The sequence below is a fragment of the Mesoplodon densirostris genome, chromosome X, assembly GCF_025265405.1.
Source record: "Mesoplodon densirostris isolate mMesDen1 chromosome X, mMesDen1 primary haplotype, whole genome shotgun sequence".
Classification (NCBI taxonomy): domain Eukaryota; kingdom Metazoa; phylum Chordata; class Mammalia; order Artiodactyla; family Ziphiidae; genus Mesoplodon; species Mesoplodon densirostris.
In genome coordinates, this window is record NC_082681.1 from 22,243,099 (window position 1) to 22,261,285 (window position 18,187).

General features: G+C 39.9%; 1 pseudogene; it reads right to left on the bottom strand.

The window, feature by feature from the left end:
* Positions 1–1,821: 1,821 nt before the first annotated feature.
* LOC132481511 (olfactory receptor 13H1-like) lies at positions 1,822–10,852 on the bottom strand (annotated as a pseudogene).
* Positions 10,853–18,187: the final 7,335 nt, after the last annotated feature.

Sequence of the window (18,187 nt, forward strand, 5' to 3'; positions counted from 1 at the left end):
AAAGCCATAAAAGTGAGAGCCAAAGGGAAATGTGATATTACTGTGTTTCTAAAATTAGAGAATGGGCTGGTGAGGCTCCTCATTGCACACCCTGGAGAAAATGATGCATAAATGAAAATGATTTTAGAAAACAAAGAATAGGAGTATTTGGAAGCTTTTAGAAAATAGCAATAATATCTACATTTATTGAATGCTTACTATGTGCTAGGGACTGCTCTAAGAACTTTAAATAGACTATCAATTTAATTTTTCCAACAGCACAATAAGAAGGGTACTATTATTATCTTTATTTTATGGGTGGGGAACTTGATGCACAGAGCAGTTATTTGCCATGCACAGAGCAGTTATTTGCCAAAGATGCCATAGCTAATAAATAGTAGAGCTTAAATTTGAACCAAAGCTTTCTGAATCCATTGCCCACAATCCAAATAGCTTCAATTATATACACGGAACCACCAACAAAGTGCAGTGTGGAATATAATTACATTATATTATACCTTTATAATATATTTTATATAATTTATATATTTACTTTAAATTTATTTTATTTAATTTTATTAAATATTTAATTTAATTTACTATTAATTTATATAAATAATATATATTTATATATATTACACATAATATAACTAAATATATGTATACATGTATATATATAATTTGTCAGATAATATACCTTCAGAATAATCAACCTTTAGAAAGTGAAGAAAAAGGCCAAGGATAGAAAGTATTGTGACCAGATAGTCATCTACCCAAGAGAAGGCTCTGGGAATAAAGGAAATTTTAGAAGCAAGACATAACTACCTTCTGAATGTGCTATGGCAGAAGGTTTCTGGAGTCAATCAACTTAAGATGAGAAAAAGAATCACCAAGTTACCATAATACAAAGTGTAAAATAAATGTTGCTTGACAACAATAGAAACTGCATATGGCATCTTATTAAATTGGGAAAAAGGAGAAAAATAATCACAATCTTGGCCATGAACACTTTTGAGTAGAGCAGAAATGCTGAAGCTCATGAATGTGTATGAGAAGTGGGAGTAGAAATGGCCAGAGGGTCACTAAAGCACACCATGGAAAAGAAGGCAGAGAAATAGAAGAAGGCAAAAGAATAACAATTTCAGTTTAGACATTTTTATAAGAAATTGATATGATGGAAATTTAATATTTGCAGAAACAAATGTTGGTTGAGAAAATATTTATTAATATGTATAATATACAAACTATTTAAAAATAAGATATTATAAGTATAAACTAGAATAATTTATTTAAAAACACTTTTTAAATGATAAAGTGCTTTACAAACAAAAGATATGTCTTGGCATGAGATATTTTCACCTAAATGTGGGAAGTGAGAGGTCATTTGTCTGTTAGGTTCAAAATTGGGTCAGACATCTATAAAATGTGATGTGAGGAGCAAATGCTCTATTATGGTTGCATAACCACTGTCCTATATATGAATTCCATCTATCTTGTGTGGCAAATACAAAGATGTTTGGTTGCAAAAATCTTGTGGTTTGTATCCCAGAAAAGAAACTTCTTCCTGATGCGCTACTATGGCTGTAGCAGTCACCTTTGCCTACCTACTAGTATTATTCTCTTTGTGAACTATTTTGCGCACATTCATGGCTTTAGCTCTTAATATGGCTTGACAAAATGTTAACATTCACGGTAGACTTGATGAGTGCCTAGTGATGACCACGGAAAGAATGCTCACTAAGATTTTCGTTGTTGTTTGTTTTTAAAAACATAAATTGAAATTTTATGGACTGAGTTTTCATTTTTATTCTTGCACATTGGAGAGGCTTATAAAGAGAGCCATTAGGATTTTTCATTTCCTTTGGCTAACTTCCTAAGTGCACCTTTTACATCCTTATTTCTCAGAGTATAAATGAGGGGATTTAACATGGGGGTAACTGCTTCATAAAATATTGAGATGACTTTGTCTTCTTCTTGATATTCCTTTGACTGAGGTTTCAGGTACATTTAGATGACTGTCCCATAAAATACAGTGACCACAGTTACATGGGATCCACAAGTGGAGAAGGCGTTAAGTCTGGCCTCCGCAGAACGGATCTTCAGCATGGCAACAACAATGCAAAAGTAGGAAATGAGAATGAAGGTGAATGGCAGAGGCAGTGTGAACACACTGATAACCAGACCCAGAATTAGACTGACAGGGGTGTCTGAGCAGACAAGCTTCAGCAGGGCCTGGATCTCACAGGTAAAATGGTTGATGATATTATGCCCACAATAACAATCAGGGATTGCAATGATTGGTGTGACTGCTACTAAGAAGGCACTGGCCCAGGTTCCCAAGGCCAAATGTATGCAAACCCGATTGTTCATAATGATGGTGTAACACGGGGGATTGGAGATTGCAACAAACCTGCCATAAGCCATGATAGCAAGGAGACACTGTCATCCCCAGAAAGAGGGATGTGGTCATCTGGGCATAACAGCTGGTATAGGAAATGATGCAGAAGTCTCTGAAGCATTGGGCCAACATATATGGCTCTGAGCTGGTGGAGTAACAGATATCAAGGAAGGATAAATTAGTGAGAAGAAAATACTTAGGAGTATGAAATCGAGAATCCCATCTCACTACAACAACAATAGGTTGTTCCCAAACATTGTGACCAGCTGGAAAAACAGCTATCCTAAGAAGAAGGCAGCCTGGATTTGAGGCTGTTGGGAAAATCCAACAAGGATGAATTCAGTCCCTTCAGAGGCATTGCCTCTCTTTAGACTGCCCATTTAATTGTCTCAAGTACTAGGAAAGAAGACAAAGCATAATGTCACCTACATGAGGAAAATAAGAAGAGTAGCATCTCAATAGCCTGTTAGAGTTCCTGTTCTGCAGCTCTGATTATTGTGTGTCATTTGTTTTACTGGGTTAGACTCAGCTGTTCAAGTATCCAATGGTGGAAATACAGGTTTTCTCTTTGCTTTTCTGTCTTGTAGAACCGTATATCAGGAAAGGCTTATTAAGTTGTTTGGACTGTTAGATACTTATATTTCATTAAGTAAGACAATCATTAAGAGTGGGTTAAACAGAATTATTACTCTCATAAAGGGGCGTAGCTAGATGATTGACTTTATTCTTGACCAAAAAAAAAAAAAAAGAGGCAAATATGCTACATCTCCCCACCTAAAATGCTCGTTTATGGTCGGCTTTATTTAAGCTGGTTCATTAATTAGCAAGTAATAATTCTTTTTTTTTATGTTTTACCTTTAAATATTTTTTATTTTTTTTATTAGTTTCTGCTTTATAACAAAGTGAATCAGTCATACATACGCATCTGTTCCCACATCCCTTCCCTCTTGCGTCTCCCTCCCTCCCATCCTCCCCATCCCACCCCGCAAGGCGGTCACAAAGCACTGAGCTGATCTCCCTGTGCTATGCAGCTGCTTCCCACTATCTATCTACCTTACGTTTGGTAGTGTATATATGTCCATGCCTCTCTTTCGCTTTGTCACAGCTTACCCTTCCCCCTCTCCATATCCTCAAGTCCATTCTCAAGTAGGTCTGTGTCTTTATTCCTGTTTTACCCCTAGGTTCTTCATGACATTTTTTTTCTTAAATTCCATATATATGTGTTAGCATACAGTATTTGTCTTTCTCTTTCTGACTTACTTCACTCTGTATGACAGACTCTAGGTCTGTCCACCTCATTACAAATAGCTCAGTTTCGTTTCCTTTTATGGCTGAGTAATATTCCATTGTATATATGTGCCACATCTTCTTTATCCATTCATCCAATGATGGACACTTAGGTTGTTTCCATCTCCGAGCTATTGTGAATAGAGCTGCAATGAACATTTTGGTACATGTCTCTCTCTTTTTTTTTTTTTTTTTTTGCAGTATGCGGGCCTCTCACTGTTTGTGGCCTCTCCCATTGTGGAGCACAGGCTCCGGACACGCAGGCTCAGCGGCCATGGCTCACGGGTCCAGCCGCTCCGCGGCATGTGGGAGCTTCCCAGACCGGGGCACAAACCCGTATCCCCTGCATCGGCAGGCGGACTCTCAACCACTGCGCCACCAGGGAAGCCCTATGTCTCTTTTGAATTATGGTTTTCTCAGGGTATATGCCTAGTAGTGGGATTGCTGGGTCATATGGTAGTTCTATTTTTACTTTTTTAAGGAACCTCCATAGTGTTCTCCATAGTGGCTGTACCAATTCACATTCCCACCAGCAGTGCAAGAGTGTTCCCTTTTCTCCACACCCTCTCCAGCATTTATTGTTTTTAGATTTTTTGATGATGGCCATTCTGACCGGTGTGAGATGCTATCTCATTGTAGTTTTGATTTGCATTTCTCTAATGATTAAAGATGTTGAGCATTCTTTCATGTGTTTGTTGGCAGTCTGTATGTCTTCTTTGGAGAAATGCCTATTTAAGTCCTCTGCCCATTTTTGGATTGGGTTGTTTGTTTTTTTGCTACCGAGCTGCATGAGCTGCATATAAATTTTGGAGATTAATCCTTTGTCAGTTGCTTCATTTGCAAATATTTTCTCCCATTCTGAGGGTTGTCTTTTGGTCTTGTTTATGGTTTCCTTTGCTGTGCAAAAGCTTTGAAGTTTCATTAGGTCCCATTTGTTTATCTTTGTTTTTATTTCCATTTCTCTAGGAGGTGGGTCCAAAAGGATCTTGCTGTGATTTATGTCATAGAGTGTTCTGCCTATGTTTTCCTCTAAGAGTTTGATAGTTTCTGGCCTTACATTTAGGTCTTAATCCATTTTGAGCTTATTTTTGTGTATGGTGTTAGGGAATGATCTAATCTCAAACTTTTACATGTCCCTGTCCAGTTTTCCCAGCACCACTTATTGAAGAGGCTGTCCTTTCTCCACTGTACATTCCTGCCTCCTTTATCAAAGATAAGTTGACTATATGTGCGTGGGTTTATCTCTGGGCTTTCTATCCTGTTCCATTGATCGATCTTTCTGTATTTGTGCCAGTACCACACTGTCTTGATTACTGAAGCTTTGTAGTATAGTCTGAAGTCAGGGAGCCTGATTCCTCCAGCTCTGTTTTTCGTTCTCAAGATTGCTTTGGCTATTCGGGGTCTTTTGTTTTTCCAAACAAATTTTGAAATTTTTTGTTCTAGTTCTGTGAAAAATGCCAGTGGTAGTTTGATAGGGATTGCATTGAATCTGTAGATTGCTTTGGGTAGTACAGTCATTTTCACAATATTGATTCTTCCAATCCAGGAACATGGTATATCTCTCCATCTATTTGTATCATCTTTAATTTCTTTCATCAGTGTCTTATAATTTTCTGCATACAGGTCTTTTGTCTCCTTATGTAGGTTTATTCCTAGATATTTTATCCTTTTTGTTGCAATGGTAAATGGGAGTGTTTTCTTGATTTCACTTTCAGATTTTTCATCATTAGTGTATAGGAATGCCAGAGATTTCTGTGCATTAATTTTGTATCCTGCTACTTTACCAAATTCATTGATTAGCTCTAGTAGTTTTCTGGTAGCATCTTTAGGATTCTCTATGTATAGTATCATGTCATCTGCAAACAGTGACAGCTTTACTTCTTCTTTTCCGATTTGGATTCCTTTTATTTCCTTTTCTTCTCTGATTGCTCTGGCTAAAACTTCCAAAACTAAGTTGAATAAGAGTGGTGAGAGTGGGCAGCCTTGTCTTGTTCCTGATCTTAGTGGAAATGGTTTTAGTTTTTCACCACTGAGGACGATGTTGGCTGTGGGTGTGTCATATATGGCCTTTATTATGTTGAGGAAAGTTCCCTCTATGCCTACTTTCTGTAGGGTTTTTATCATAAATGGGTGTTGAATTTTGTCGAAAGCCTTCTCTGCATCTATTGAGATGATCATATGGTTTTTCGTCTTCAATTTGTTAATATGGTGTATCACATTGATTGATTTGCGTATATTGAAGAATCCTTGCATTCCTGGAATAAACCCCACATGATCATGGTGTATGATCCTTTTAATGTGCTGTTGGCTTCTGTTTGCTACTATTTTGTTGAGGATTTTTGCGTCTATGTTCAGCAGTGATACTGGCCTGTAGTTTTCTTTCTTTGTGACATCCTTGCCTGGTTTTGGTATCAAGGTGATGGTGGCCTCATAGAATGAGTTTGGGTGTGCTCCTCCCTCTGCTACATTTTGGAAGAGTTTGAGAAGGATAGGTGTTAGCTCTTCTCTAAATGTTTGGTAGAATTCGCCTGTGAAGCCATCTGGTCCTGGGCTTTTGTTTGTTGGAAGATTTTTAATCACAGTTTCAATTTCAGTGCTTGTGATTGGTCTATTCATATTTTCTATTTCTTCCTGATTCAGTCTTGGCAGGTTGTGCATTTCTAAGAATTTGTCCATTTCTTCCAGGTTGTCCATTTTATTGGCATAGAGTTTCTTGTAGTAATCTCTCATGATCTTTTGTATTTCTGCAGTGTCAGTTGTTACTTCTCCTTTTTCATTTCTAATTCTATTGATTTGAGTCTTCTCCCTTTTTTTCTTGATGAGTCTGGCTAATGGTTTATCAATTTTGTTTATCTTCTCAAAGAACCAGCTTTTAGTTTTTTGATCTTTGCTATCGTTTCCTTCATTTCTTTTTCATTTATTTCTCATCTGATCTTTATGATTTGTTTCCTTCTGCTAACTTTGGGGTGTTTTTGTTCTTCTTTCTCTAATTGCTTTAGGTGCACGGTCAGGTTGTTTACTCGAGATGTTTCCTATTTCTTAAGGTAGGATTGTATTGCTATAAACTTCCCCCTTAGAACTGCTTTTGCTGCATCCCATAGGTTTTGGGTCGTCGTGTCTCCATTGTCATTTGTTTCTAGGTATTTTTTAATTTCCTCTTTGATTTCTTCACTGATCACTTCGTTATTGAGTAGTGTATTGTTTAGCCTCCATGTGTTTGTATTTTTTACAGATCTTTTCCTGTAATTGATGTCTAGTCCCATAGCATTGTGGTCGGAAAAGATACTTGATACAATTTCGATTTTCTCAAATTTACCAAGGCTAGATTTGTGACCCAAGATATGATCTATCCTGGAGAATGTTCCATGAGCACTTGAGAAAAATGTGTATTGTTCTTTTTGGATGGAATGTCCTATAAATATCAAGTCCATCTTTTTTAATGTATCATTTAAAGCTTCTGTTTCCTTATTTATTTTCATTTTGGATGATCTGTCCATTGGTGAAAGTGGGGTGTTAAAGTCCCCTACTATGAATGTGTTACTGTCGATTTCTCCTTTTATGGCTCTTAGTATTTGCCTTATGTATTGAGGTGCTCCTATGTTGGGTGCATAAATATTTACAATTGTTATATCTTCTTCTTGGATCAACCCCTTGATCATTATGTAGTGTCCTTCTTTGTCTCTTCTAATAGTCTTTATTTTAAAGTCTGTTGTGTCTGATATGAGAATTGCTACTCCAGCTTTCTTTTGATTTCCATTTGCATGGAATATCTTTTTCCATCCCCTTACTTTCAATCTGTATGTGTCTCTAGGTCTGAAGTGTGTCTCTTGTAGACAGCATATATATGGGTCTTGTTTTTGTATCCATTCAGCCAATCTGTGTCTTTTGGTGGGAGCATTTAGTGCATTTACATTTAAGGCAATTATTGATATGTATATTCCTATTCCCATTTCCTTAATTGTTTTGGGTTCGTTATTGTAGGTCTTTTCCTTCTGTTGTGTTTCTTGCCTAAAGAAGTTCCTTTAGCATTTGTTGTAAAGCTGGTTTGGTGGTGCTGAACTCTCAGCTTTTGCTTGTCTGTAAACGTTTTAATTTCTCCATCAAATCTGAATGAGATCCTTGCTGGGTAGAGTAATCTTGGTTGCAGGTTTTTCTCCTTCATCACTTTAATTATGTCCTGCCACTCCCTTCTGGCTTGCAGAGTTTCTGCTGAGAGATCAGCTGTTAACCTGATGGGGATTCCCTTGTGTGTTATTTGTTGTTTTTGCCTTGCTGCTTTTAATATGATTTCTTTGTGTTTAATTTTTGACAGTTTGATTAATATGTGTCTTGGCGTATTTCTCCTTGGATTTATTCTGTATGGGACTCTCTGTGCCTCCTGGACTTGATTAACTATTTCCTTTCTCATATTAGGGAAGTTTTCAACTATAATCTCTTCAAATATTTTCTCAGTCCCTTTCTTTTTCTCTTCTTCTTCTGGAACCCCTATAATTCGAATGTTGGTGCGTTTAATGTTGTCCCAGAGGTCTCTGAGACTGTCCTCTGTTCTTTTCATTCTTTTTTCTTTATTTTTCTCTGCAGCAGTTATTTCCACTATTTTATCTTCCACCTCACTTATCCGTTCTTCTGCCTCAGTTATTCTGCTATTGATCCCATCTAGAGTATTTTTCATTTCATTTATTGTGTTTTTAATTGATGCTTGATTCATCTTTAGTTCTTCTAGGTCCTTGTTAACTGTTTCTTGCATTTTGTCTATTCTATTTCCAATATTTTGGATCTTGGAAATAGAATCTTGGATCATCTTTACTATCATTATTCTGAATTCTTTTTCAGGTAGACTGCCTATTACCTCTTCATTTGTTAGGTCTGGTGGGTTTTTATCTTGCTCCTTCACCTGGTGTGTGTTTTTCTGTCTTCTCATTTTGCTTATGTTACTGTGTTTGGGGTCTCCTTTTTGCAGGCTGCAGGTTCGTAGTTCCCGTTGTTTTTGGTGTCTGTCCCCAGTGGCTAAGGTTGTTTCAGTAGGTTGTGTGGGCTTCCTCGTGGGGGGGACTAGTGCCTGTGTTCTGGTGGTTGAGGCTCGATCTTGTCTTTCTGGTGGACAGGTCCACGTCTGGTGGTGTGTTTTGGGGTGCCTGTGGCCTTATTATGTTTTTAGGCCGCCTCTCTGCTAATGGGTGGGGTTATGTTCCTGTCTTGCTAGTTGCTTGGCATAGGGTGACCCACACTGTAGCTTGCTGGTCGTTGACTGAAGCCGGGTGCTGGTGTTGAGATTGAGATCTCTGGCAGATTTTCCCTGCTTGATACGTGGAGCTGGGAAGTCTCTTGTGGACCCGTGTTCTGAAGTTGGCTCTCCCATTTCAGAGGCACAGCACTGACTCCTGGCTGCCGCACCAAGAGCCTTTCATCTACCCGGCTCAGAATAAAAGGGAGAAAAAGTAGAAAGAAAGAATTAGTAGAAGAAAGCAAGAGAGAGAGAAAGCAAGGAAGAAGGAAAGGAAGGAAGGAAGGAAGAAAGAAAGAAAGGAGTGAGTGAGGGAGGAAGGATGGAAAGAAAGAAAGAAAGAAGGGAGGGAGGGAGGAAGGAAAGAAAGAAAGGAAGAAAGAAAAAAAGAAAGAAAGAAGGAAAGAAAGACAGGAGGGAGGGAGGGAGGAAGGAAAGAAAGAGAGAAAGAAAGGAGGGGTGGAGGGAGGGAGGGAGCAAGGGAAGGTAGGAGAAAAAGAAAGAGAGAAGATAAAGTAAAATAGAATAAAGTATAAAATATAGTAGCGTTATTAAAATTAAAAAGTAATTATTGAAAAAAAACGGACAGGTAGAACCCTGGGACATATGGTGGAAGCAAAGCTATACAGAGAAAATCTCACACAGAAGCATACACATACACATTCACAAAAAGAGAACAGGGGGAAAAAATCGAAAATTTTGCTCTCAAAGTCCACCTCCTCAATTTGGGATAATTCGTTGTAAAAAGAGGAAAAGGGGAAAAAATCTGAAATCTTGTCCTCAAAGTCCACCTCCTCAATTTGGGATGATTCGCTGTCCATTCATGCACTCCACAGATGCAGGGCACATCAAGCGGACTGTGGAGCTTTAATCCGCTGCCTCTGAGGCTGCACAGAGAGATCTCCCTGTCTCTTCTCTGCTCTCACAGCTCCTGGGTCTCAGCCTTGGACCTGGCCCCGCCTCTTTGTGTAGGTCGCCGGAGGGCGTCCGTTCTTCGCTCAGACAGGACGGGTTTAAAGGAGCCGCTGATTCGGGGGCTCTGGCTTACTCAGGCTGAGGGGAGGGAGGGGCACGCAGTGTGGGGCGGGCCTGCGGTGGCAGAGGCCAGCATGACGTTGCACTAGCCTGAGGCGCTTCGTGCGCTTTCCCGGGGAAGCCGTCCTTGGGTCCCGGGACCCCGGCAGTGGCGGGCTACACAGACTCCCCCGAAGGGGGGGTGGACAGTGACCTGCGCTCGCACACAGGCCTCGTGGCGGCGGCAGCAGCAGCCCCAGCGTCCCACGCCCGTCTCCGGGGTCTGCGCCTTTAGCCGCGGCTCGCGCCCGTCTCTGGAGCTTCTTTAAGCAGTGCTCTTAATGCCCTCTCCTCGCGCACCAGGAAACAAAAGGGAAGAAAAAGTCTCTTGCCTCTTCGGCAGCTCCAGACTTTTTCCCCGGACTCCCTCCAGGCCAGCCGTGGTGCACTAGACCCTTTAGGCTGTGTTCACGCTGCCAACCCCAGTCCTCTCCCTGCGCTCCAACTGAAACCCGATACCCGAGCCTCAGCTCCCAGCCCCGCCAGCCCCGGCGGCTGAGCAGACATGCCTCTGGCTGGTGTGTGCCTGAGGGCACCGATCCTCTGTGCGGGAATCTCTCTGCTTTGCCCTCCACACCCCTGTTGCTGTGCTCTCCTCCGCTACTCCGAAGCTTTCCCCCTCCGCCACCCGGGGCTTCTAGTGTGTGGAAACCTTTCCTCCTTCACGGCTCCCTCCCACTGGTGCAGGTCCCGTCCCTATCCTTTTGTCTCTGTTTATTCTTTTTTCTTTTGCCCTACCCAGGTATGTGGGGAGTTTCTTGCCTTTTGGGGTGTCTGAGGTCTTCTGTCAGCGTTCAGTAGGTGTTCTGTAGGAGTTGTTCCACGTGTAGATGAATTTCTGATATATCTGTGGGGAGGAAGGTGATCTCCACATCTTACTCTTCCGGCATCTTCCTCCGTCTCTCCTGCCCTCACACTGGATGTGTGCAGAACGGGATGTATTCAGTGAGGGCGGGACGCAGTTGACAACAACCTCTGACGTACTGCCTGGGGATGCTCGCCCGCGTGGCTGTCTCGGTGGCGGCCACTGCCAGCACCAAGGCCAAGGCGCGGCGGCGGCGGCGGCGGCTGTGCCGAGCCAGACTCTGGTCCAACAGGCCCTGACTACCTGGAGGGAGAACCGGGAGGTGGTGCCGGGCTCCGTCCCTACTGCTTCGCCGTGCGGACCGGTGCACACACATCCTCTCGCTGCCTCTGCTCTTGGAGGGGCAGCCCCTTCGGGCACTGAGCCCCCGTCTCAGTTGAGCACCACCCTGGGGGGGGCTTGCCCCAGGCGCAGTCTCAAGTTGCCGCTGCCAAGCGCTGCTGTTGCCGCTGCAGGAAGAAGAGCATAATAATTTTTTTTATAACTGGATCATTGAGCTTAAACTTGAAAATTATTACTTGGAATATTACTCAGCAAGTAATAAGTTTTAAGTTTAAGCTCAATGATCCAGTTGTGAATGCTTGAAATACTTCAAATACTTCTTTGCTTTTCAACCTTTTTTTTGGTTGTTGTTCTTATGTGTCATATTAAAACCACCTATGCATGTTAAATTAGACAGTGTATATGTAGCTAAAGCTATCAGTCAATTCAACGGAAAAACATCACTAGCCAAAATGACATGAAATAAACCAAGCAACTGGTGGATTTGTTGAAATCTCACCCTATTTAATTGTTCTGACATCCATTTTCAAATGACAGAAACTTACTATGTGCACATCCTGCCATCTCCATATAGTTCCAAACAAGATCTTAAAGGGTGATGGGAAAATCTTATTAGATAAAAGGATTTCATGAAGACAACAGTTACCAGAAATTGTGAAGAGGGACAAGGCAAATTTTGGAATGCATGTTTCCAGAAGTGTTTAAAAATAAAAGAAAGAAAAAGACAGAGCCCTGTCAGTTTTATATGCTTTCAGTAGGTAGTAAAACAGATGACCCATTGAAGACTCCTTTGGCTTTAAGTGGCATGGACATATATACACTACCAAATATAAAATGGCTAGTGGGAAGCAGCCACATAGCACAGGGAGATCAGCTTGGTGCTTTGTGACCACCTAGAGGGGTGGGATAGGGAGGGTGGGAGGGAGGGAGACACAAGAGGGAAGAGATATGGGGATATATGTATATGTATAGCTGATTCACTTTGTTATAAAGCAGAAACTAACACACCATTGTAAAGCAATTATTCTCCAATAAAGATGTTAAAAAAAAAGATTTTCTTATTTAGACACAGAATCAAATATCTCCTTATTGTATATTTATATTAGTGCTGCATATAATTAGGTAATTCTTCATGCTCCATAGGCAGAATGTTGAAATACAGAGCAAAAGCAAGGGAGTCAGCTGGATCAAAGTCTAAATTCTGGTTCAGCCACTAATAAGCTGCATAATCTTGAGCAATTCAGTTTTCTCATACGTGAAATGGGAATATCACCTAGCCTCTGGCAGGACTGTTCCAAGAATCAGATGAGATTATTTCTATAAAGAACCTAACACAGTGCCTGGCACAATTATACCACCCAAGAAACTTTAGCTCCCTTCTCACTTTCACACCCCACATAGACCTTTCCTTCAGCTTAGATTTCATCCTTGTAAACATGTGCCGAAATGTTATTTCATCCTACCTTTCCTTGTAAGTTTATCATGTTACCAGAAACAGTACCATCTGAAGTTTTCAGTTTGAGTAACAACTAAAGAAAATTTGACTGTGTAAGTCATTAAAATTTGTTCCTGATGTTAGGTGGGAAAAGACATATAAAGAGATGAAAATTACTCACTGACTTAGGGCTGGAGGACAGTAACAGAGAAGTGCACCTCATTCATAACAGAAGCATTTTGCAGTTGGCGACACCCCCACAAATGACTAATCTCCAAGAAGAAATTTGATTCCTTCAACTGCAAGGAAAAGAGGTTTAACACAGGCAGCTGTGGTGATAAATCTTCCTATCGGTTGTGGTTATAAGGTTGGAAAATCTTGAGTTAACTGTGCTGGTGAATCATGCACATTTATTTCTACTTGTTAAATATCGTTTTCTTTTATTTACACAGAGTTGGCTTGTAATAAGGCTACCATGAAAGGTTGGTGTCTAAAAAACAATAAAAAATTCATTTTCTAGCCTTATAATAATAATATAGTTGCCAGTTCACGACATGCAGTTTTTCTTTGCCTGTGCAAATATTAGAATGATATTTCTTCTAGAGGTGTCCAAAATTCTGTTACTTTGTTCCCAGCCACAGAAAAATAAATTGAGGAGATGTCCTTTCTGAATACATTGAGATATTTTTAAAGTATTGGTGTTTGCCAAAAGTGTATAGTCTACTTACAGACCAAAAATATTTAGGTAGTATTAAAAGAAGCCACAATTCAAATGCAAGAAGGAAGTTTGGAAATTTGGATAATCTTGTGGTGGGTTTAAGAACTTATAACCTCAGACTTGAAGAACAGTTTCCACTTTGGGGATTTAGGAGATATCCCTGCTTTGTAATTAAGTTGCCTAATGCAGATAGGGAGAGAGAAAACAAATAAGGAGGAGGAGACATCTGCTATATTTAGCTCATTAAAATAATGTTCACTTTCCTCCTAACTTGGTTAATGAGCATTTCAGTGAATGTTCCCTATAGCAATGATTCTGGTCAGTAAATATGGTGGTGGTCAGGAACCAGGGCTGGTTTTCCTCAAGGAGAAACTTTCTTCTGTTTGGGCAGTTCTTCATTTACTTTCTCTTCTGATAGCAAGTTAAATGTTCAGGTAGTGCTATAAAGAATTTATATTGAGGAATTTGGGGGATCAAAATGTACATCATAGTATGATTGTATAACTTAATTTTGTGTTTACTGGGTCTTCCAAAGATATGCTATATTTGTCAATCCAATTGTCTCCCAAGTATGATTGTGAGTTCAATTTTTATTTAGTTTTTTTTTAACTTGAGGGACTTTTGACCCTGTATAATGGAAGTAAGACTGAGTGTACATTTTGGAAGCTGTGAGCTCCTTGATTTAGCGACCATATCTGAGTCATCTCCGTTTTCTTTGGAACTCTACCTTGCACAGAGGAAACTCTTGAAAGATGTTTGCTGAAATAAAAGCTCTTGATGTCACTTTCACTAAGTGGATTTTTCCATTCAGGTATTTTTATATTGCATTTAATCATACTATCTGTTTTTGGCTATCTGACCCTGAACAATTTTTTTCCTGAAGTTTTTACTTGTCAATTTCTTGGTGCAAAAAAAATGTATCAATTGACAGAGCGGTGCTCTGTAGAAAAACAACAGAAAAGGAGAACTTTCACCCAGATAGTCACTTCATATCATGCTTTTGTGGGTCACTCCTTCCACAGAGGGTTGATGGTAAGGTTCTGCTTATGTGAGATACCCATTCCTGAAGAATTTTCTGTGTGATTCTATCCTAGGGACCTTCTCACACCCATATATAAAAAAATACATTAAACCTATGTGGAAATTCACAAAATGTGAAGGAGAATAAGATGATGAACATTTGTAGTAGCGTACAAATTGAAAGAAATTGCAGTGCCATCAAGGAAATATTTCATGGAGGACATGGTTGATGCTTCCCTAATGAAGATTACAGAACTGGCATAGAGGCAAGCTACAGTAGGAATGGAAAGCTTCAGCTGTCCAGGCATTTGATAGAAGTCTCAGTCTGGTAAAAGCAAGGCATCTTATAAATTTGGTATTTGCCTTGTGGACAATTTCATTTTTCAGAAGGTTAAAGAAGCATTGAGGGGAAATGATGCTGTGAACTTAATTATGATGGAATGGACCAGAATCTTGGGGGAAAATAACCATATCATCTGGGAGTTCATAATAGAAAGAAAGTCTATAGCCAGTATTTCCAAAAGGGAAGTTGGCTATGAGACCATAGATATCTTTTCTCTCAATCTTTTAATTTCAGATTTCTTAAAGTCTCTGATGATAGTTTGACCAGAGGCAGAGAATCATGAGATTTAAGGTGAAAATAGACCTTTTCCACTTCAAGAGCACAGCACAGAACCTGCAAACAGCCCAGACTCAGATCTCCTGGGTGTAGACAGTACTTACGTAGCAATCTCATAAGGCCTAATTGACAGCAGCTTTCCTGCCTTGTAGTCAGATTCTACTAGACTCATCCCTATAGCGTCCTGATCTGTGTGGCCTAATCTGAAAGTTTACTAAGTACCTGGATTTTATTTATCTTGTGGATATTTTTCTCAGAGCTTTCTGGTGTGTCTATGAGAGAATTCAATATAGGCTTTAGAGTCAGGCAGAATCATTCATTTGTCCATTCAACAAATATTTATTGAGTTCATACCATGTGTCCAGTACTGTTAAAGTTGCTGAGGACACAACAATGATCAAAAAGAGACAAGGCTTACCTTCTTATTTGACTTATACTCTATTGGGATGATAGTGAGAACAAGAAGTAGCAAATAAAGCAATTGATATAGTAATAACTGTTATGAAGGAAACAGAGTGATATGAAAGAGAGTGCTGGAACAAGATTGTTATTATACAATAGATGTTAGCTTTCAAGGAAGGTAATGTTTGAGTTGAGATCAAAAGGACACAAAGGAACTATGTGAAAATTTAGGTGAAGAGAGTTCCAGGGAGAGGGAACAGCCAGTGCTAAGACTCTAGGGCAAGAACAGGTTTAACTATTTGCTGAATAGATAGCAGATAAGTGTGGCTGAAGCATAGTGTAGGGTAACCAATCATCCTGGCTTGTCCCAGACTTTCTTGGTTTTACCACTTGAAAGTCTCATGTCCTAGGAAACCCTTCAAACCCTGTGTGGGACTTAGTATTACCGTAGAAACTCGTTAATGACACTAACCTCACGGAGTATTTTTTTTCAAGTTAAGCATTCTGTAGTCCTTCCATCTCAACTCAGATGATATAGTTAGTTCTAAGACCTCTCAATCACAAACCCAGAACTACTCCTGAGAATATACTTGATTTTTTCCCCCATGTACTCTTGAAGAGTGGCCCTTTGAACCAGACACCCTTCTGAAAACATGGGATGACCAATGTCCATTATGGAGAAACTACAGATTGTGGCAGCATTCTTCTAGTAAGTCATCCTAGGATAGCCAGCTATTTTTAGTAGTATTATGCTTAGCAAGGAAATAAGTCCACTAGCCCTGATTTTTCCACACAAACTACTCTCAAACCAGTTAGTCGTCCACTTCCTGCAACTGTAAAGCTGATTTTCTTTCAACCTCAAGGCTCAACTTTACCATTTGCTAAGCAATGCTCGTTCATATTCACTTTAGCTCAGAATTCCCTTCCTTTTGAGGTCTTTTTGAATGCTAATTCTGGTATCTGAAACTTTACTTAAGCAATTCTTACTTTCTTTGGGTCATCAAAAATTTGACAAATGTGTCTTCTGGGTTTTTATCGAGGTCATTTGATAAAAATGTTGGACAAAACATGGCCCTGGGCATGTCACTGGAGACCTTCCAACATAGCATTAATTCATTAATCAATACGTTAGGAAAATTTTGTTTAAGCAGATACTAAATTTTAAAACTTCAAGTGTACTCTGTTACTCATGATTTGGGATATGGCATGTAATCATGAAGCCAAAATATTGCCTGAAGATAAACCCCCTTTTATTTGTCCTTGTAGATTACTGGGAATAATGGATGATAAGATTGGAAATGAGCTAGAACAGCTGGAGAACAGTAGTCAAATCTAGGATGGACAAAAAGAGCTGATTCAGAGGTCTTACAATTTGGGAAAGACCAGAAGAGGAGGGGGTTTGAGTATAAATGAAGAGTTAAATGTCTTAGACAGTTACTGAATTCTTTTTTTGTAATGATGCTACAGTCATAGAAAATATATAAATGACTGGGTGTGATTGTGTTCCAATGAAACTTCAATTACAAAAACACATGGTGAGCCAGGTTTGACTGGCAGGGTGTAGTTTGCCAACATCAGCTTAGATGATCCAGAATCACCCTTATAGAAATATCCTCCTACACGGTCCAGGAATATACAGTTTTCCCCTGCCCTTCCTTCTCTATGTTAAGCTCTTTTATTACTAAGCTTCAACACTGTAGGTTGGGATTTCTTTAACTCCCTTTTATCTTGGCTCCCTTTCAGGATTATTTCTTCCAACTTTTTTCCTTTATGATCTAGAACAGGGGTTGGCTAAGTTTTTCTGTCATCAGGAATATTTCAGATTTTGGGGGCCATAGGTCTCTGTTGCAACTACTCATCTCTACCACTGTAGCACAAAAGTAGCTACAGGGATTATGAAAAAGAATGGGCACGGTTGTACTGTAATAAAACTTTACCTACAAAAACAGGCAGTGGGCCAGTTTTGGCTCTCATGCTGCAGTTTTACCAACTACTGGTCTAGAAGGGATGGTGATTATTCTTGAAATCCTATCCGATAGCCTAGCTACTACCTTGCATTTGCTTTTTGCATTATACTAATTGGAGATCACCTGTGCCCTACAGGTCACTGCAAATAGTAGTCCCTCAGGCATCTGGAGGTCTTGTGTCCTGTGGCTAACAGCACTAATTTGTGGTTGTCTGTGCCCTCTGAATCCCTCATAGAACTAAGGCCTGGAAACATGCTGTTGATCTCACAGTCCCCAGGCTCAAAATCCTCTGAGAAGGCTGCTTTTAAGCCTACCAGTTTTCATATCCCCTGTTCCTGGAGTGAAATTTCTGCCAATCTAATTATGAGGTGATAGCAATTAGCAGGAATTAGCACCCATCATGTAAAAGTTCAGGTTTCTTTCACTGAAACTATTTCATATCCAAAGCATTGGCAGCCCTTTACCAAAACAGTCTAATCTCCTTTTGCACCAGAGGTAATGAGCATCCTTGGATGACTGAAGCCACTGTTGGCAACGGGCAGTTGGGTAGAGCAAATGACTGAGAAGAGAAACTAGAGCAGGGCAAGGGGATCCCTGTAAGACAATGAGTCTGAATGACTGTTCCATCTAAAAGAGAGTGGAAGTCTCCTAAGCATATCCATTGCTTATGTAAAACCACATTTCCTACTTGACTCTAGAATGAGTGCCAGGTTTTCAAATGCATAGAATTCTTATTTTACTGAAATTTTAGAGTAATTGAAAAATGGAATTCTATGTCTTTGCCAAATCTCAAGTCAAGGAACAATTTACTCTAGATGTCCTGTGGCCAGATTTCTTGTCCTGGTTGTGCTAGAATACCCGGGACTTTCATTTCTCTTGTGTAAAGCAAGTGACTCTCACTGGACAATTACTCTTTT